The 22,254-nt window shown below is 44.0% G+C and overlaps 1 protein-coding gene across 4 annotated transcripts in view; it reads left to right on the forward strand.

The window, feature by feature from the left end:
• LOC134350076 (muscarinic acetylcholine receptor M3-like) overlaps positions 1 to 22,254 on the forward strand; it is a 401,102-nt gene that overhangs the window by 244,174 nt on the left and 134,674 nt on the right. The window contains exon 3 of one of the 4 annotated variants that reach the window (XM_063055003.1): positions 8,591 to 8,791. The exons of the other annotated variants lie outside the window; for them this stretch is intronic. The gene's annotated coding sequence lies outside the window, so the exon portion shown is untranslated. The remainder of the gene's footprint in view (positions 1 to 8,590; positions 8,792 to 22,254) is intronic. 4 annotated transcript variants of the gene reach the window in all.

The raw sequence follows: 22,254 nt of genomic DNA on the forward strand, positions 1-22,254 counted from the left end.
GGGAAAAATTCTGTCAATTTCAATGTCTTTTTTAATGCTTCTTTCTCACGGTCCTCTTTTTCTTGTTTCGTTTTTCTTTTCTGTGCTTCACTCTCGTATTTTTTTTTGGTCTGCCATGATGATAGCTACCTATTTTAGGCCCCTCTGCAGCTCAGGACCCTGGGCTGCAGCCTAGCCTAGCCCTGCCTAAAGTCCAGCCCTTTCTCCGTCCCTCCAAAGAGAAAAGCCCAATCTCGCTCAACCTTTTGTCAAGAGACGTGTTCTCTAATCCAAGCAGCATCCTGGTAAACCTCCTGTACAACCTCTCTAATGCTTCACATCCCTCCTATTATGGGGTGACCAGACTGAACACAATATTCTTACTTACTTCATAGCAGTTTGTAGATTGGGACTGGTGGAGGTCACATCTTTGCTGAGCGCTGAGATAACTGAGATAGCATTTCATATCGCTTCAAGTCTGCTAATTGCTAATAAAGTCTGAAAATAAGCAATTCGACTCTTTGGAACAATCATTTCGATGGAGTGCGTCGTGCAAGTTGAGCAGCCCCGTGGCAGTCACAGGCTAGCAGCAATTGTTTTGATTTTTAGATTAGTTTTTGTCACTAAAGTTATCTCTTATCAACCTTTCACTGCTACGGGAAGAAGTTCCCACTTGCTTCAAGAAAGCAACAATTATACCAGTGTCTAATAAGAATAATGGGAGCTGCCTTAATGACTATTGCCCAGTAGCACTCACAGTGATGAAATGCTTTGAGAGATAGGTCATGACTAGACTAAACTCCTACCTCAGCAAGGACCTGGACCCACTACAATAGGTCAATCTCAATGGTTCTTCACATGGCCTATGACAAACCTGGACAATACAAACACCTACATCAGTATGCTTTTCATTGACTATAGCTCAGCATTTAATACCATCATTCCCACAATCCTGATTGAGAAGTTGCAGAACCTGGGCCTCTGTACCTCCCTCTGCAATTGGATCCTCAACTTCCTAACCGGAAGATCACAATCTCTGCGGATTGGTGATAACATCTCCTCCGCGCTGGCAATCAATACTGGTGCACCTCAGGGGTGTGTGCTTAGCCCACTGCTCTACTGTCTCTACATGCATGACTGTGTGGCTAGGCATAGCTCAAAAACCATTGATAAATTTGCTGATGATACAGTCATTGTTGGTAGAATCTCACATGGAGATGAGAGGGCGTACAGGAGCAAGATATACCAACTAGTGGAGTGGTGTCACAGCAACAACCTGGCACTCAACATCAGTAAGTTGAAAGAGCTGATTGTGGATTTCAGGAACTGTAAAACAAACGAACACATATCAATCCTTATAGAGGGATCAGAAGTGGAGAGAGTGAGCAGTTTCAAGCTCCTGGGTGTCAAGATCTCTGAGGACCTAACCTAATTCCAACATATCGATGCAGCTATAAAGAAGGCAAGGCAGTGACTACATTAGGAGTCTGAAGAGATTTGATGTGTCAACAAAAACACTCAAAAGCTTCTATAGATGTACCGTGGAGAGCATTCTGACAGGCTGCATCACTGTCTGGTATGGGGGACTACTGCACAGAACTGAAAGAAGCTTGAGAGAGTTGTAAATTTAGTCAGTGCCATCTTGGGTACTAGCCTACAAAGTACCCAGGACATCTTCAAGGAGCAGTGTCTCAGAAAGGCAGAGTCCTAAATGGGCATTGAACCCATGAACACTACCTCACTCTTTTAAAATACATTTTTTTCTGTTTTTGCATGATTTTAATCTATTCAATATACATATACTGTAATTTATTTATTTATTTTCCTGTATTATGTATTGCATTGAACTGCTGCTGCTAAGTTAACAAATTTCACAACACATGTTGGTGATAATAAACTTGATTCTGAATATTATTAAACTCAATCCCAACTAATGGCAGCTAGCATATCATAAGGTGGGAGGAGAAGATGGCAGCACGACGCAGCGCGCGCAGCTCTCCGGTGAAATGATATTGTATTTGTAAGTAGGGTGCCGTGAACAATTCTGATTTGATGGAGACAGATGTGAGAAGGCACAGAGGAACATCTGTAGAAATTTCGGAAATGCCCAGTTCGCTGTGCGATCGAGAATCTCCAGAGGGAAGGCCTCAAAATCCCCGGCTTTGCCTGCTGCTGGCGACCGAGGCTGGAGTCAAAGCATTCGGCAGAGCTGGCGCTCGGTACTCGGTGTCAGAGGGCTGATTGGAGCTCAAAGGTTTCGGACGACTCAGAGTCACACTGTGGTCGGGCATGGCAGGGAGAGTTTTCTTCCTTCTCCCGTCTGCGTGAGATGTGGGACTTTCAGGAGACTTTGAACTTTTTTACTGTGCTCATGGCCTGTTCTTCATCAAGTTATGGTATTGTTGCACTGTTGTAACTGTATGTTATAATTATGTGGTTTTTGTTAGTTTTTCAGTCTTGGTCTGTCCTGTGTTTCTGTGATAGCACACAGGAGGAATATTGTATCATTTCGTAATGCATGCATTACTAAATGACAATAAAAGAGGACTGTGTGTCCTCATAATCTAATCTAATCTAATCTAATTGCCTGCAGAAGCATAATAGCTGGGAATTATTCTATCAGAAATAAAAGAGCTTGAAAGTGCAATGCCTTCTTGGAGGAAAAATAACATTAAGATAAAGAAAGGCTAGTGAATGAATTTCACAACATAAGCAAAAGGAGGGATCTTCTTTTGCCTTCAAGGAAAATGTTGCAGTACATTATTACTCAACACAAAATAATCTGCAGATGCTGGGGTCATAGCAACACTCACAACACGCTGGAGGAACGCAGCAGGTCAGGCAGCATCCGTGGAAAAGATCAGTCGACGTTTCAGGCCGGAACCCTTTGTCAGGACTGTAGAGGGAAGGGGCAGAGGCCCTATAAAGAAGGTGGGGGAGGGTGGGAAGGAGAAGGCTGGTAGGTTCCAGGCGAAAAACCAGTAAGGGGAAAGATAAAGGGGTGGAGGAGGGGAGCCAGGGAGGTGATAGGCAGGAAAGGTGAAGAAAGAATAGGGGAAAGCACAATGGGTAGTAGAAGGAGGCGGAACCATGAGGGAGGTGATAGGCAGCTGGGGGAGGGGGCAGAGTGACATAGGGATAGGGGAAGGGAGGGGGAGGGAATTACCGGAAGTTGGAGAATTCTATGTTCATACCAAGGGGCTGGAGACTACCTAGACGGTATATGAGGTGTTGCTCCTCCAACCTGAGTTTAGCCTCATCATGGCAGTAGAGGAGGCCATGTATGGACATATCTGAATGGGAGTGGGAAGCAGAGTTGAAGTGGGTAGCTACTGGGAGATCCTGTCTGTCTTGGGGGACGGAGCGGCGGTGCTCGACGAAGCGGTCCCCCAATCTGCGTCGGGTTTCACCGATGTAGAGGAGGCTGCACCGGGAGCACCGGATGCAATAGATGACCCCAACAGACTCACAAGTGAAGTGTTGCCTCACTTGGAAGGACTGTTTGGGGCCCTGAATGGTGGCAAGAGAGGAGGTGTAGGGACAGGTGCAGCACTTGCGCTTACAGGGATAAGTGCCAGGTGGGAGATCTGTGAGGAGGGACGTGTGGATCAGGGAGTCGCGGAGGGACCGATTCCTGCAGAAAGCAGAGAGGGGTGGAGAGGGAAAGATGTGCTTAGTGTTGGGGTCCTGTTGAAGGTGCCGGAAGTTGCGGAGGATAATGTGCTGGATCCGGAGGCTGGTGGGGTGGTAGGTGAGGACAAGTGGAACTCTGTCCCTGTTGTGGTGGCGGGAGGATGGGGTGAGAGCCGAAGTGCGGGAAATGGAGGAGATGCGGGTGAGGGCATCATTGATGACGGCAGAAGGGAAACCACGATCCTTAAAGAAAGAGGACATTTGAGATATCCTGGAATGGAAATCCTCATCCTGGGAGCAGATGCGGCGGAGATGGAGGAACTGGGAATAGGGAATGACATTTTTGCATGTGGCGGGGTGGGAAGAGGTATAGTCGAGGTAGTTATGAGAGTCAGTGGGCTTGTAGAAGATATCAGTGGACAGTCTGTCTCCAGAGATGGAGACTGAGAGATCGAGAAAGGGGAGAGAAGTGTCCGAGATAGACCAAGTGAATTTGAGGGCTGGGTAGAAGTTAGAAGTAAAGTCGATGAAATTGACAAGCTCAGCATGAGTGCAGGAAGCAGCACCAATGTAGTCGTCAATCTACCGAAGGAAAATTTGGGGAGCAGTACCAGAATAGGTTTGGAGCACAGACTGTTCCACATAACCAACAAAGAGGCAGGCATAGCTGGGGCCCATGCGAGTTCCCATAGCTACGCCCTTAGTCTGAAGAAAGTGGGAAGAGCCAAAAGAGAAGTTATTGAGTGTGAGAAACAGTTCCACCAACTGGAGGAGGGTAGTGGTGGTGGGGAACTGGTGAGATCTATTATCTAGAAAGTAGCGGAGGGCTTTGAGGCCTTCTTGATGGGGAATGGAGGTGTATTATTACTCATCCCTTATCACATTATTACTCACTTTCCCTCCATTACACTTTTGACCCCACAGCTTAGTGGTCATAGAGTCATCGAGTACTCAGGAAAAGACCATTTGATACTTGAACCAACCAGCAAATCACTAACCACACAAAACGCTGGAGGAACTCCTGCTGAAGGGTTTTGGCCTGAAACGTCAACAGTACTCTTTTTCCATAGATGCTGCCTGGCCTGCTGAGTTCCTCCAGCATTTTGTGCATGTTGCTCGGATTTCCAGCATCTGCAGATTTTCTGTTTGTGATTGAATCACTCATCACTACAGTTTTGCAACACCATGAGAACTTTAGACACTTTATACTAAAAAGGGTTTTTAGTTTTTATCTTGATTGTGGTTTCTTGTAAAAAAAAATGCATGTAATTTATATTCAATTTATGGTTTTTCTTGTGAATATATGATGCTATGTGCCCGTGATGCTGCTGCAAGTAAGTTTAATGAACATACCATTGTTTCGGCTTATATAGACCTACTCCATGATTCCTCCCACACCCAAAGATCGATGTCAGCCGGTGGTATAGTGGCTTTAGCACCGGACTTCGAGGAATGGTCCTGACTTTGAATGCGGCCGGCTCTTTGAACGTTTTCCATCCATGCTGGGTAGAGCATCAAGCTAGCGACTCAGCCCTGTGAAAACACTCAAATTGCTACAGACAAAGCAAAAATGCCACCCAATGTGCCACAAGAATATATCTGTCTTGCATTTCACAGAAACTCCAGCCATTGCTGATCTGCTGTCCTTCCTGCTAGTGTCCCTTTCTCGTCAACTTTGGCCAGTTCCTCTCTCATACCATTGTAATTTCCGTTATTCCACTGAAATACCAACACATTGGAATTTAGTTAATTCTTCTGAAATTTTAAAGTGAAGTTGATCATATTGTGATCACTCTTCCCTAAGGGTTTCTTAACCTTAAGCTCTCTTATCACCTCTGGATCATTGCACAACACCCAATCCAGCACAGTCGATCCCCTAGTGGGCTCAACAACAAGCTGTTCTAAAAAGCCATCCCTTAGACATTCTACAAATTCTCTTGAGGTCCAGTACTGACCTGGTTTTCCCAATCCACATTCATGTTAAAATCCCCAACGATTATCATGGCATTGCCCTCTGACATGCCTTTTCCATCTCCTGCTGAAATTTGTAATCCACATCCCAGCTGCTCTTTGGAGGCCTGTATCTGTCCAGATGGGTGGGTGGAGGACTGATGAAGTAAAAAGCTAGGAGGGGATAGGTGGAAGAGATAATGGGATGAAGAAGAAAGAATTTGATTGGAGATGACAGTGAACCATGGAAGGAAGAGAAAGAAGAGGGAAATCAGACCAAGGTGATGGGCTGGTGAGGAGAAGAGGAGTGAGAAGCTACTCAGAATGGGGAATGGAAAAATGAGAGAGGTATAGGAGATTTACAGTAGATTAAAGAAATCTGTGGAGGCTATCCAGACAGAATATGATGTGTTGCTCCTCCAACATGACTTCAGCCTCATCATGGCATTAGAGGAGGCCATATACAGACATGCCAGAATACGAACAGAACGTCTGATTGGAGTTCAATTTCCATCGCTGTCTGTAAGGAGTTTGTACGTTCTCCCTGTGACCGTGTGAGTTTCCTCTGGATGCTCTGGTTTCCTCCCACATTCCAAAGACGTAGAGGTTAGGCTAAGGGTGATTACGTTGTGGGTGTGCTATGTTGTCTAATCTTTATTGAACATTTACAAGAACCTCAGAATGCATTTTACTGAGATTGTCAAAGAGACATCAATTGAAAGATTTCCATTCTGACAATGATGCCTTACTCAGAGTACCTTGAATGCTCAGAATTTTTGAAAATCTCCATCGCTAATTACAGTCTTTTTATTAAATTCATATTCAGCACAGCATTGTGGGCCAAAGGGCCTGTATTGTGCTGTAGGTTTTCTGTGTTTCTATATCAAAGCTGTGTGCTGTGATCTCAGCCTCCTTGATCACTGCAAGGTCTTTGCAGTGCCATGGAGTCACGAGATGATGGGAAGTCATCATGTTGTGGGTACCCATGCATTCAAAGGAATGATGTGCCCGCACCATCACCACAACTCCCTCTGTTCCCCAGGGATATAGGGAACAGATATCCTCACAGCTCCTCACAGCTTTGTTGTGTTGAATCTTCTAATAGTAATAATGCCTAAGAAACACACTCTTAAAGCTCCTGTGATGACTTGGCAGAATTATGCAATGAACCACTCAGGCTGATGTTCTTAAAGCAAGAAAAGGCTCCTGATTCTAGAAATCTGAAATGTAGATAGAAAGTGCTGGAAATACTCAGTGGGTCAGGCAGCACCAATGGTGAGAGAAAGAGAGTGAATGTCTCACATCAATGACATTTTCGATCTCCAACTTAGTTTCTTTCTCTATAGATGCCGCCCAACCTACTGAGCATTTTAACTCATTCTGTTCTTATACAGAAGTTCCTGTTATTAGGATAATGTTTTCCAGCCCAGTGACAAGTTAAGGGTGGAGAATACATTGGAACCATGGTTAATCCTGTTCGTCTTTTCTTTCATCCCTCAATTATTTTTTTCAATACCTTTCAGCAAAACTATTGAACCTGTTTTTTCCATGGTAACAGGCTTTGTACTCCAAGAGTGAACCTGAGAAGTAATGTTGAATGAAACTTTTAGGAAAAGAGGAGAGGTGAGGCACAAGGTCAACCATATGAACCATATCCCAATGATGAATTTCAGACCTTAGGACAGGTATGGACCAGATAGTTAACTAAACCTGGTCCTTCATTTAACAGATTACACCTCTTAGCCTTTACACAAATTACCCGCTCTCTTCACATACCTCTTAACTCGTTTGTTATTTAAATATTCGTCATTCTCTGTTTTGAATGCATTTAATGATTCCTCCTTCCTCATGGGGAAACAATTTCAAAGATTATGTAACTCTGAGAGAAGAAATTCCTCATCTCTATCTTTACTTTTTTGCTTAGTGATATGGCACAGAACAGGCCCTTCTGGCTCTTCAAGCCATGCAACCCAGCGAGCCACTGATTTAACCCTAGCCTGATAACAATGACCAATTAGCCTACTAACCGCTACGCCTGTAGTCTGTGGGAGGAAACCAGAGCTCCTGGAGGAAATCCATGTGCACACAGGAAGAACATACAAACTTTCTTACAGAGGATGCTGGGACTGAACTCTGCATACCGACACTCTAAACTTTACAGGGTGGTGCTAACCCAATACTTAACTACTGTATTCCCACTGTGGGGACCAGCCATTTAGCCCAACACTTAGGATCACTTATGTTTCAGTAAGGTCACCTCTCATTCTTCTACACTGTAGCAAGAACGTAGTTGGGCCCTTTAAGCAATGAGCAATAGACATTAAATAATTGAAATTGTAGCTGTGATGCCTGTGGCTTCCCTCTGGTTACTGATTGTTAATCTAAAAGTAACTCGTTTATTTAAACTCTTGTTTTATCTATTTACATACTGATATATCACCTCTCTCCTGGTATATTCTTACTTGGTGCAATAAACCTTTATGCTTATTGCACTAGATAAGAATGTTGTCTTGCTCCATTATGGGCACAATCCTCACTAAATGCTGAAGGAACTCAGCAGGTCAGGCAGCATCTATGGAAAAGAGTAAACAGTCGACATTTTAGGCTGAAACCCTTCATCAGGACTGGAAAGAAAGAGGGGAAGTCAGAATAAGAAGATGGGGGGGTAGGAGAGGACAGAAGACTCAAACTTCTGGTAATTGCACCCCCTACTCCTCCACCATTCCCTATTCCTGTTTCCCTCTCTCACCTTATCTCCTTACCTGCCCATCACCTCCCTTTGGTGCTCCTCCACCTTCCCTTTTCTCTATGGTCTTGTCCTTTCCTATCAGATTCCCGCTTCTCCTGCCCTTATCCCTTTCACCAGTCAACTTTACTTCACCTCCCCCCCACCGCCCCCGGTTTCACGCATTACTTCCCACTTTGTATTTCTTCCTCCCCTCCCCCCACCTTCTCAATCTGACTTCTCCTCTCCAGTCCCGATAAAGGGTCTTGGCCCAAAACATTCACTATTTACTCTTTTCCATAGATGCTGCCTGGCCTGCTGAGCTCCTCCAGCATTTTCTGTGTGTTGGTTTGGATTTCCAGCATCTCCGGATCTTCTCATGCTTGTGATGGGCACAGTACTCCCCACCATTGAGGACTTCTTCAAGAGGCAGGAAGGCGGCATCCACCATTAAGGATTCTCACCGTCCAGGACATGCCCTCTTCTCTTTACTACAGGAGGCAGGTACAGGGGCCTGAAGACCTACACTCAAAAATTCCAAAAGCTTGCAGGGTGGGAGCCATTTGAAAACTGCAAGTGTCATCGGGGGTGAGTCACTGTTCGAACCAATAAAAAGAAAGGGCGTGTAAGTGGAGCAGCAGTTGTTGGAATGCAGCGGTATTAGGGTGCTATAGCTTTTGCTGGACAGGCTTGGACAAGCGCAGGTGCAGGTTCTAAGTAATTGCCAGTAATTTTTTTTTTCTCTGTTAGTACATAGTACACTGAGAATGGGTCAGATTTAGTGGTGTGTTTCTTGTATAGTTGTACCATGGAGAGCATTCTGACAGACTACATCACTGTCTGGTGTGGAGGGGCTACCGCACAGAACCGAAAGAAGCTGCAGAAGGTTGTAAATCTAGTCAGTTCCATTTTGGGCACTAGTCTACAAAGTACCCAGGACATCTTTAGGGAGCGGTGTCTCAGAAAGGCAGCGTCCATTGTTAAAGACCTCCAGCACCCAGGGCATGGCCTTTTCTCACTGTTACCATCAGGTAGGAGGTGCAGAAGCCTGAAGGCACACACTCAGCGATTCAGGAACAGCTTCTTTCCCTTTGCCATCTGATTCCTAAATGGACTTTGAAGCTTTGGACATTACCTCACATTTTTTTAAATATACGGTATTTCTGTTTTTGCACATTTTTTAATAATCAATTCAATATACGTAATTGATTTACTTGTTTATTTATTGTTTTATTTTATTTATTATTTTTTTCTCTCTCTCTCTGCTATATTATGTATTGCATTGAACTGCTGATGCTAAATTAACAAATTTCATGTCACATGCCGGTGATAATAAAACTGATTCTGATTGTGTAAAATGCAGAGACTTTGGGAGACCTCCAGTCTCCCTGATAACTACATCTGCATGAAATGCATCGAGCTGCAGCTGCTTAGAGACCATGTTAAGGAACTGGAGCTGCAGCTTGATGACCTTTGGCTCATACAGGACAATGAGGAGGTGATATATTGAAGCTACAGAGAAATAGTCACCCCAAAGTTGCAGAACGCAGGTACTTTGGTGACTGTCAAGGCAGGGAAAGGGAACAGGCAGGCAGTGCATGGTATGCCTTTGTCTGTTCCCCTCAATAATAAGTATACTGCTTTGGATATGGTTAGAGGGGAAGAGTTAGCAGGAAGAAGCTGCAGCGAGCAGATTTCTAGTATTGAGTCTGGATCTGTGGCTCAGAAGGGAAGGAGGAAAAGAGGTGAGCTGTAATGATAGGGTTAATGGAACAGAAAGTAGGTTCTGTGGGCGAGAACGAGATTACCAGAAGGTTTATTGCCTCCCAGGGTCTAGAGTCAGGGACATCTCGGACCGAGTCTACAGCATTCTTAAATGGGAGGGTAAGCAGCCAGAGGTCGTGGTCCAAGTCGGCACCAATGACATGGGTAGGATGGGGAGCGAGGTCAGGCAAAGTGAATTCAGGGGATTAAGTGCTAGGTTAAAGGACAGGACCTCCAAGATCGTGATCACAGGATTGTTACCCATGCCACATGCTAGTGAGGCCCAAAACAGAAAGATCATACAGTTTAACATGTAGCTAAGGAGTTGGTGTAGGAGGGAGGACTTAAGGTTTTTGGATCATTGTATTCTCTTCCAGGGACCTGTACAGAAGGGTCAGTTTTCATATGAACTGGAGGGGGACTAATATCCTAGCGGATAAGGGTGCTAGTGCTGCACGGTGGGGTTGAAATGTTTAAACCAGAGTTGCAGGGGGATGGGAACCAGAGTGCCAGAACAGATAGTGGAGTGGTTGTGGAGAAAGGTGCTGTTAAGCCTACATACACAGTCAGGAGACAAAAGGTCAAGCATGATGGGACTAATATTCTGAGTTGTGTATATGTCAACGTAAAGAGTATTGTGGGAAAGGTGGGCGAGCTCAGGGCATGGGTCAGCACATGGAATTATGATATTGTAGTCATTAGTGGGACTTGGTTGCAGGAGGGGTAGAACTGGCAGTTCAATGTTCCAGGGTTCCATTGTTTTAGATGTGATAGAGCAAGAGGAATTAAAGTGGGTGGGGTGGCATTGCTAGTCAGAGAAAATGTCACGGCCATGCTCAGTCAGGACTGACTGGAGAGCTCATCCAGCGAGGCTTTATGGGTAGAACTGAGGAATAAGAAAGGTATGACCATGTTAATGGAATTATGTTATAGACCACCCAACAGTCCACGGGATTTAGAGGAGCAAATTTGTTACAAAGAACATAAGGTTGTGATAGTAGGTGATTTTAATTTTCTACATATTGACTGGGACTCCCATACTGTAAAAGGGCTGGATGGGAAAGAGTTTGTCAAATGTGTTCAGAAAAGTCTCCTTAATCCCAATTGGAGATTGTGATCCTGGATCTCCTATTAGGTAACAAGATAGGGCAGGTGACAGAAGTTTGTGTAAGAGAACACTTTGCAACTAGTGATCATAATGCCATTAGTTTGAAGATAACTATGCAAATGATAGGTCCAGTCCTCAGGTTGAGATTCGAAACTGGACAAAGATCAATTTTGACGGTATCGAAAGGATCTGGCATGTGTGGATTGGGATTGATTGTCTTCTGGCAAAAGTGTACTTGGTAAAAATGGAGGCTTTCAAAAGTGAAATTTTGGGAGGACAGAGTTTGTATGTTCCTGTCAGGTTTATGGAACCTTGGTTTTTGAGAGAAACTGAGGACTTAGTTAAGAGAAAGAAAGAGGTGCATAGTTGGTATTGGCAGGCAGAAACAAATTAGGCACTTGAGGAGTATAAGAAATGCAAGAGAACACTTAAGAAAGAAATCAGGAGGGCTAAAAGAAAATAAGAGGTTGCTCTAGCAGACAAGATGAAGGAGGATCCTAAGGTCTGCTGCAGATATATTAAGAGCAAAAGGATAGCAAAGGGCGTATTTACTTGGAAGATGGATTCAGAGTCTATAGAACTGAGGAAATGCAGCAGTGAGGTCATGGACCCTGTACAGATTACAGAGGAGGAAGTATTTGATGTCTTGAAGCAAATTAAGGTGGATAAATCCCCAGGGCCTGGCAAGGTGTTCCCTCAGTCCCTGTGGGGGACTAGTGCAGAAATTGCAGGGTCCCTAACAGAGATATTTAAAACATCCTTTGCCACAGGAGAGATGCTGAAAGATTGCAGGTTAGCTAATGTTCCGTTGTTTAAGAAATGCTCTAAGAATAAGACAGGAAATTATAGGATGGTGAATCAGCAGTGGAATGTTATTGAAAAGTATTTTAAGGACTGGATATATAAGTATTTGTATACACATTTAAAACTCACAGAGGATCTCAGAAAAGATTTCCAAAATACAAACCATTTCTAAAACATAAAGCACAGGTACAATTCCTATTAGCAAAAAAGACATAGTAACAACTTACCATTAAAGAAGTTTTGCATCACAGAAAACGAAGTCAGAGGAATAGATTCTAGTTCACCGAGACTTTCTGTCATCCTTCTTACTGGTCCTTGACCTTTCCAAAAAATCCTGATTGCTCTCCAACATTTATATTGTTTTTGCCACTTGGATGACTTTGCATATGTGTGATATCTTTTTCAGATACATTTTTACAGAGACGGTGTAAAAGCTATTAGCTATTGGTGATAGATATCCCAGACATGGAAGAATAATGCTGTGAGACCCTCTGAGTACATAAATCTTCCAACTATTGATAGTTCAGATGCTTGATGTACTCAGTGATAGTATCAGTCTGGTCTGCAAGCTTCCATGAAATAAATAACAGCAATTGTTGTCTGGTTTGATGCAGGTCCAATTACATAACCATATTGTCTTACACTATGACCAGACCCATAATGTGGGCCAGCAGTCTGTGCCTTATGGACAGCGCTGTTTGTTTGCAAAACTGTCCTTTGAACTTCAGATTGATTATTGCCTGCAATTTACATTCTAAACTGAAGACTGGCTCATTTTTATGACAAGAAGTTGAACAAAGAATATTGGTTGAAAGTTTAAAAAAACTCAAAAACAACTCTTTGATCTCTACAAGTGTCAACTGCTGTGTAACACAACATGCTGGAGGAACTCAGCAGGTCAGGCAGCATCCGTGGAAACGATCAGTCAACTTTTCGGGCCGGAACCCTTCGTCAGGACTGTAGGGGGAAGGGGCTGAGACCCTATAAAGAAGGTGGGGGGAGGGTGGGAAGGAGAAGGCTGGTCAGTTCCAGGTGAAAAACCAATAAGGGGAAAGATAAAGGGGTGGGGGAGGGGAGGCAGGGAGGTGATAGGCAGGAAAGGTGAAAAAAGAATAGGGGAAAACACAATGGGTGGTAGAAGGAGGCGGAACTAAGAGGGAGGTGTTAGGCAGCTGGGGGAGGGGGCAGAGTGACGTAGGGATAGGGGAAGGGAGGGGGAGGGAATTAACGGAAGTGTGTATAAAGCTAAGCTTGGCAAAAAAGGAAGGCCTCCTGGCCATGTACAGTGAATGTCCATCACACCATATCTCTTTAATTTATTTTTATTTGCAGCGCCAACCCATCTGCTTTGTTGTAACTGTTGTGTACATACAGATAAAGAGCCATTAATTTGATCTTATCATTTCTCCTTATACTGACTCTGTTTTCTGAGTTCATTTTGATGCTTGTACATTCCAGATCTTCCTCATGCATTTTGGTTCTTAGTCACCTGACTTTGCTCTGCACTTGTGGATTCACCTTCCCTTCTCCAATACCCTTCAAACTAAAATCCCATGTTCTAATTCCAGTTTAACTTTACTCCCTTCTGATTCTACTATCAGTTTCCTATAAGCTGCCAAATTCCTATATGCCCTCTTAACAGAGCAATGCATGAGGATAATGGTCCTGTTCGCATTGTGATGCAACTTGCCTGGCGTGTGGGGATCCCATCTTCCTTGGGAATGATCCAAATTCTGCCGCAAACTAAGGCAAATTAAGTTGAGTATGATGTTCTCCTAAGGAGTTGTCTGTTGGTGGGTTCTCAGGTTACTATACAGTCCGATCCAGGATCCACATTGCAGTCTAAGCAAGAGTAAGTGGTGGCTGGGGTTGATGGTTGGGTCTTTTTGTTATTCAACCTCTCCTTTTGCAGCTGCCACTTGTTCTCTGCAGCACAGTGGGGGTCGTTCTCATGTGTCACTGCTCCCTCTTGAATATAATTCCACTAGGTGCATCAAGATTAAGTGGAATCTCTTCCCAGTTTTTAGTTGTAATGTTGAATTTCTTCAGGGTGATTTTGTTGTTACCTTTGAAGCTTTTCCTTTCCCCAACAGGAGCTCCAGTTGTTATTAGTGACTACAGGAAAGGATAAAACAGAAAAGGGGGACCAGAGTTATAAGGAAAGAATGAATACATTAGAACTTTATTCTCTAGAACATAGAGATTGAGGGGAGATTTGATAGTGGTATATGAAAGTATGAGGGGGTATAGATAGGGCAAATATAAGCAGGCTTTTTCCACTTGGGTTGGGTGAAATGACAACTAGAGGTCGTGGGTTAAAGGTGAAAGGTGAAATGCTTTAGGGTAACATGAGAGGAATCTTCATTCAGAGGGTGGTGAGAGTGTGGAATGAGCTGCCAGTGGAAGTGGTGGAGTCAATTTAGGTTTAGGAGAACTTTGGATGGGTATAAAATGATATGGTCTGGGTGCAGGTCGATGGGACGAGGCAGTTTAAATGCTTTGGCATGGACATGATGGGCCAAAGGGCCTGTTTCTGTGCTGTAGTTTTCTGTGACTCTATGACCCTAATCCATGGTTCCACATAGTGGTCTGGAGATTGCCGCTTTTGGAGTTCTGCTTTTGAACCTTACTTGTACCTCCTTAGTCTCTGGCAGCAAGATATCTTTCCTCCCGTTTGTACAACTACAAATGGTGATCTCTGGCTGTTCAACACCTTGCTTCAGAAGGCTGTGCAGCTGTTTAATAGAATTCTCGAACAGGGAACTAAGGAGGTAAAAAAAAACATCCAGAAGATGTTCTAATGATTCCCAAATGTTCATCTGTTTCCTCCTTGTTTTAAACTCTACGTAGTTTGTTAGCCATCTCTTTAAGGGTTTTGTTAACACTGTGTCATCTATCTGGACTTTGTTAACACACTGTCATCTATTTTCAAAATCACAAATGAATATAGAGTGGTCAGATATAAAAAAAGGGTAATGGTACAATTTTTTGTAGCCCATCATGAAACACCTTGAAGAAATTGCAACATTTGTGTCATGTGTAACAAAACTTTGGTTGGTTGGTTGGATTTGGTCTGGCGTGAATTGCTATTTCCCAGTATCTTAAGAAGAGATAATCAAACATGGTGTCAGAAATACATATTGTGAATACTGAGAAAGTTAAAGGCTACCTCTGAGCATAACCCTTTCCCATTGAGACAACATGTGGACGTGTAACAGGAGTCATTCAATCCATTGAAATAGGGCATGATGCAGCAAGTAAAGACGCAAGATTTTTATGCAAATAATTTGTTCAAAGAATTGAGACAGTGAAGGGAAGTGACCACACTGTGTATTGAGCTGATGAAAGTAGAGAACAAGATGGAATTGAATTACAATAAAAATCTTTATGTTACATCTGTCTAAATGTGCAATGTGCAATCATAGTAATTGATAATAAATAGAACAGTCAATGTAACATAGAAATACACTCAAATCAGCGTGAGTTAATCAGTCTGATGGCCTGGTGGAAGAAGCTGTCCTGGAGCCTGTTGGTCCTGGCTTTTATGTTGCAGTACCATTTACCGGATGGTAGCAGCTGGAATAGATTTGGGTTGGGGTGTCTCGAGTCCCCAATGATCCTTCAGGCCCTTTTAACACACCTGTCCTTTCCGCAATTTAGTTTTCCTTGCATTCCTTGCAGAAAACCCCGCTTCGCAGAGGTATGTAGGAAATGGAAGCAACGTTTTCAGTGCTTTTGTGGCTACCTCAGGATATTCAGCCTTGACTTTGATTCAGAATGCCGGCGGAGATGTTATATCAAATATACTTTTCAGCCCGCCGCCATTTGCAAGCTCGAGGAGTTGATCTCCTTCCCGCGCTGACATGGATGATGCGCGGGTAATGACCTCGCGTGCGTTCAAGCTCAACAGTGGCCGTGACAGGGAATGAGGAAAGGTGCAGCTGACTCATATCGCCAAATCATATCGCTTCCTCGCGGCCTGGCAGCACATGCTTTGCGGCCCGGTGCTTGGGGATCACTGCCATACCAAGCAGCGATGCAGCCAGTTAGGATGCTCCTAATTGTGCTCCTGTAGAAAGTTCTTAGGACTTGGGGGCCCATACCAAACTTCCTCAACCGACCAAATTGAAAGAGGTACTGTTGTGCCTTTTTCACCATACAGCTGGTATGTGCAGAACACGTGAGGTCCTCAGTGATGTGGATGCTGAGGAACTTAAGCTGTTTACCCTCTCAACCCCAGATCCATTGATGTCAATAGGGGTTAGCCCTTCTCCATTCCTCCTGTTATCCACAACCAGCTCCTTTGTTTTTGCGACATTGAGGGAGAGGTTGTTTTCTTGACACCACTGTGTCAGGGTGATGGCTCCTTCCTTGTAGGCCACCTCATTATTGTTAGAGCTTAGGCCAATCAATGTAGTGTCATCAGCATATGTAATTAGCAGATTAGAGCTGTGGGTGCCGACACAGTCATGGGTATACAGGGAGTAAAGGAGGGGCCTCAGTACACAGAGCTGAGGGGCTACTGTGTTGAGAGTCAGAGGGGTAGAGGTGAGGGAGCCCACTCTTACCACCTGCTGGCATTCTGACAGGAAGTCCAGAATCCAGCTACACAAGGCAGGGTCAAGGCCGCGTTTTCCGAGCTCCCTGTCAAATCTGGATGGAATTATGGTGTTGCATGCTGAACTGGAGTCCAAGAACAGCATTCTCACATAAGCATCCTTCTTCTCCAGTTGTGCAAGGACAGTGTGTAGAGCAGTGGCTATTGCGTCGTCTGTCGATCAGTTGTCTCGGTCGGTGAATTATAGGGGGTCTACTTTGGGTGGTAGCAAGCTGAAGTTGTAATCCTTGACCGGCCTTTCAAAGCATTTGCATATTATTGAGGTGAGAGCAACAAGACGCCAGTCGTTCAGGCATGTTACCTTGGTCTTTTATTGGTACAGGGACAATGGTGGATAATTTGAAGCAGGAGGGCACTCTACACTGGGAGAGGGAGAGACTAAAAATGTCAGTAAACACACCTGCCAGTTGTGTTTACCCGCCCTAGGATGCTGTTTGGTCCCACAGCCTTGCGACTGTCCACTCGTTGGAAACATCTGTGTACCTCAGCCTCAGAGATGACCAGGTTGCAGGTTATAGCAGTGGCTTTTCTCAGAGGCTCAGAGTTAGTGACATTAAACCAAGTATAAAAGCGATTGAGCTCATCTGGGAGAGAAGCCGTGATGTTGATAGTACCACTACATTTGACTTTGAAGTCTGCGATGGTATGCAGCCCTCACCACAAGTCAGGTGTGCTATTCGTTGGGAATCTTATTCCTGTATTATTGTTTCACAGCCTTGATAGATTTGCGCAGATCGTGGCTGTTTTTCTTGATCCCCTGCTGATTGCCAGCAATGTAAGCTCTATGTCATGCAGTAAGTGCTGCTCGCACGGAGCTATTGATCCAGGGTTTCTGGTTCAGGAAGACCCTGACCGACTTCTGGGGGACAACATCATTGATGCACTTCCGGATGAAGCACGTGACTCCATCCGTGAACTTGGAGACATCCTCATCATGGAAGACATTCCAGTCAACGTTATTGAAGCAGTCCTGCAGCATGGAGACCGACTGGTTGGTCCAACAGTGGACAGTTTTAACTGTGGCCGTGTCTTTTCTCAGCTTCTGCCTGTACATCGGCAAAAGCAGGATCAAAGAGTGATCTGATTTTCCAAAAGCTGGGCAAAAGAGAGCTTCGTAAGTGTTGCGGAAGGGAGTGTAACAGTGGCCAAGTGTCTTACCTCTATGAGTGCTCACCTGGATGTGCTGACAAAACTTCGGAGGGACTTCCATCAGCGACACTCGATTAAAGTCACCAACGATGATGAAGGCGGCCTCTGAGTGCGCAGTCTCCAGTGTGTTGACAGCAGTGTATTGTTATTGTATCTCTCGTCATAGAGAAAGTATTTCACCTTACCAACCTGCCCGCATATGAATCCCTGGATAAAATATCAGATGTGTTGCCAGCGCATTGCAAAGACTTAGTGATGGAACAATTGCCCCTTTCAATTTCTTTACACACAACCAAAAGCATGGAGAATCCTTTGACAATGTTCTAATGGAGCTATAATGTTAGTAGGCAATGACACTACAGTTCTGAAGATTTGAAGGGTTCACAGATGAGGCGTCACATTATTATGGAAGCAGGGAGTCCAGGCAAAAAGTATTGCCACCACATGAGACAAAATAAGTGCTAGAAAAATGCTTAATTGACATACAGAGTCTTCGAACATCAGCGAGAGATGTTGAATATAGAAAATTCATGTAGTGAAGAATAAGACAACAGGTAGACCAGGGGAAGCACAATGCAGATGATTTAGATGTTGCAGGGGTTTTTTTATTGTATGGCAATACTGGCAGCTGAAAAAGAAATGCCCTGTTAATGAGTTTGGGTTAACTGGAGGTCATGGTTAAGGGTAAAAGGTGAAAAGTTCAAGGGAACATGAGGACAAACTTCTTCACTCAGAGGGTTGTGAGAGTATAGATTGAGCTGTCAGCACAAGAGTTGCATGTGAGCTTGATTAAATAGTTTATGAGAAGTTTGGATAGGTACATGGATGGTAGGGGTCTGAAGGTCGATGGTCCCAGTGCGGGTCATTAAGAGTAGGCAGTTTAAATGCTCAGCCGTTTCTGTGCTGTACTTCTCTATGACTCTAATGAAAAACAGTGGACAAGAAGATAACATGAAATGGATGACACGAGCTGAACAAAAACATAGAGAAAGTTGGATTCAGAATTGCAATTGAAAGCAATGATTGGCATTAAAGGAGGTGTAGAGAAAAAACACACCAGAAGCATTTGCAATAAGAGCATTACGACCATAAGATATAGGAGCAGAATCAGGCCATTTGGCCCATTGAGTCTGTTCCACCATTCCATTATGGCTGATTTATTACTCATTTCAACGCCATTCTCCTCCCTTCTTCCTGTAACCTTTGACATCCTTAATAATCAAGAACCTATCAACCTCTGTTTTAAATATACTCAATGACTTTGTCTCCACAACCATTCGTATGGCAATGAGTTCCATAGATTTGCCACCAGTCAAAGAAATTCCTCCTTATCTCTGTTCTAAAGGGACACCCCTCTATTCTGAGGATGTGCCCTGTGGTCAAAGGTTCCCCCACTACAGGAAACATTCTCTCCATATCCACTGGACCTTTGAAGATTCAATAGATTTCAATGAGACCCCCTCCTCACTGTTCTTCTAAACTCCAGCAAGCACAGGCACAGAGACATCGAACGCTCCTCATTGTCATGAACATCCTCTGTATCCTCTCCAAAGCTAACACATCTTTGGTTAAATAAGGGGCTTAAAACTGTTCACAATATTCCAAGTGTGGTCTGACCAAAGCCTTATAAAGCATTAGCATTACGCATTACATCCTTGCTTTTACAGAACATAGAACATAGAAAACCTTCAGCACAATACAGGCCCTTTGGCCCACAAAGCTGTGCCGAACAAGTCCTTACCTTAGAAGTTACCTTGGGTTACCCATAGCCCTCTATTTTTCTGAGCACCATGTACCTGTCCAGGAGTCTCTTAAAATACCCTGTCGTATCCACCTCCACCACCGTCACCGGCAGCCCATTCCATGCACTCACCACTCTCTGTGTAAAAAACTTACCCCGACATCTCCTCTAAACCTACTTCCAAGCACCTTAAAACTGTGCCCTCTCGTGCTAGCCATTTCAGCCTTGGGAAAAAGCCTCTAACTATCCACACAATCAATGCCTCTCATCATCTTATACACCTCTGTCAGGTCACCTCTCATCCTCTGTCGCTCCAAGGAAGATAGACCGAGTTCTCTCAACCTACTCTCATAAGGCATGCTACCCAATCCAGGCAACATCCTTGTAAATCTTCTCTGCACCCTTTCTATGGTTTCTACATCCTTCCTACAGTGAGGCGACCAGAACTGAGCACAGTACTCCAAGTGGGGTCTGACAAGGGTCCTATATAGCTGCAAAATTACCTCTCGGCTCCTAAACTCAACCCCACGATTGATGCAGGCCAATCCACCATATGCTTCCTTAACCACAGAGTCAACCTGTGTAACAGCTTCGAGTGTCCTATGGACTCGAACTCCAAGATCCCTCTGATCCTCCACACTGCCGAGAATCTTACCATTAATACTATATTCTGTCATCATATTTGACCTATCAGAATGAACCACCTCACGCTTATCTGGGTTGAACTTCATCTGCCACTTCTCAACCCAGTTTTGCATCTTATCAATGTCCCACTGTAACCTCTGGCAGCCCTCCACACTATCCGCAACACCCCCAACCTTTGTGTCATCAGCAAATTTACTAATCCATCCCTCCACTTCTTCATCCAGGGCATTTATAAAAATCAGAAGAGTAAGGGTCCCAGAACAGATCCCTGAGGCACCCCACCGGTGACCAACTTCCATGCAGAATATGACTCATCTACAACCACTCTTTGACTTCTGTGGGCAAGCCAGTTCTGGATCCACAAAGCAATGTCTCCTTTGATCCCATGCCTCCTTACTTCCTCAATAAGCCTTGCATGGGGTACCTTGTCAAATGCCTTGCTGAAATCCATATACACTACATCTACTGCTCTACCTTCATCAATATGTTTAGTCACATCCCCAAAAAATTCAATCAGGCTCGTAAGGCATGACCTACCTTTCACAAAGCCATGCTGACTATTCGTAATCATAATTATACTCCAGTCCTCTCAATGAAGACAGCATTTGCCTTCCTTACCACTGGCTCAACCTGTAAGTTACCCTATAGGGAATCCTGCATAAGGACTCCCATGTCCCATTGCATCTCTGATTTCTGAAATTTTCTCCCCACTTATAAAATAGTCTATGCCTTTATTTCTTTTCCCAAAGTGCATGACGATACACTTCCCTTCACTATATTCCATCTGCCACATCTTTGCCACTTCCTAATCTATCTAAGTCCTTCTGCAGACTCCCAGCTTTCTAAAACTACCTGCCCCTCCACCTATCTTCACATTGTCTGCAAACGTGCCTACGAAGTCATCAATTCCATCATCCAAATCATTAACATATAATGTGAAAAGAAGCAGTTCTAACACTGACCCCTCTGGAACTCCACTAGACACCAACTGCTAACCAGAAAAGGTCACGTTTGTTCCCAGTCTTTGCCTCTTGCCATTGAGCCAACCTTTTATCCATGCTCATATATTTCCTGTATAATACTATGGGCTCTTATCTTGTTTAGCAGCCTCATATGTGGCACCTTGTCAAAGGCCTTCTGAAAATCTAAGTAAATTACATCCACTGACTCTCCTTTGTCTATCCTGCCTGTTATAAAGTCAATTCAATTTCCTCAAGAACTTTAGCAGATCTGTCAGGTAAGATTTTCCCTTAATGAAATCATGCTGATTTGGCTTATTTTATCATAAGATCAAAAGACATAGGAGCATAATTAGTCTATTCAGCACATCAACTCCACTCTGCCATTCTATCATGGCTCATCTCAGATCCCACTCAGCCCTATACACCTGCCTTCTCACCATATCCTTTGATGTCCTGACCCATCAAGAAATGATCAACTTCTGCCTTAACTATACAAACAGACTTAGCCCCCACCGCAGTCTGTGGCAGAGCATTTCACAGTGTTACTACTCTCTAGCCAAAAAATACCTCCTTATCTCTGTTCTAAAGGGTCGCCTCTCAATTTTGAGGCTGTGCTCTCTAGTTCTGAATTCCTCCTCCACAGGAAACATCCTCTCCATATCGACCCTATCTAGTGCTTTCAACATTCAGTAGATTGCAATGAGATCGCCCCGCATTGTTCTGAATTCCAGTGAATACAGGCCCAGAGTTGCCAAATGCTGCTTCTATGTTAACTCTTTCATTCCTGTAAAATTCCTCGTGAACCTCCTGTGGACTCTCTCCAATGACACCACATCTTTTCTGAGATATGGGACCCAAAATTGTTGACAGTACTCCAAGTGCGGCCTGACTAGTGTCTTATAAAGGCTCAGCATTTTCTCCTTGCTTTTATATTCTATTTCCCTTGGAAATAAATTCCAACTTTGTATTTGCCTTCTTTACCACAGACTCAACCTGTAAATTAATCTTCTGGGAGTCTTGCACAAGGATTCCAAAGTCCCTCTGCACCTCTGATATTTGAACCTTCTCCCCATTTAGATAATAGTCTGCACTATTGTTCCTTTTACCAAAATGCATTATCATACATTTCCCAACACTGTGTTCCATCTGCCACATTTTTGCCCTTTCTTCCAATTT

Source organism: Mobula hypostoma, chromosome 8, assembly GCF_963921235.1.
Source record: "Mobula hypostoma chromosome 8, sMobHyp1.1, whole genome shotgun sequence".
Lineage (NCBI taxonomy): Eukaryota > Metazoa > Chordata > Chondrichthyes > Myliobatiformes > Myliobatidae > Mobula > Mobula hypostoma.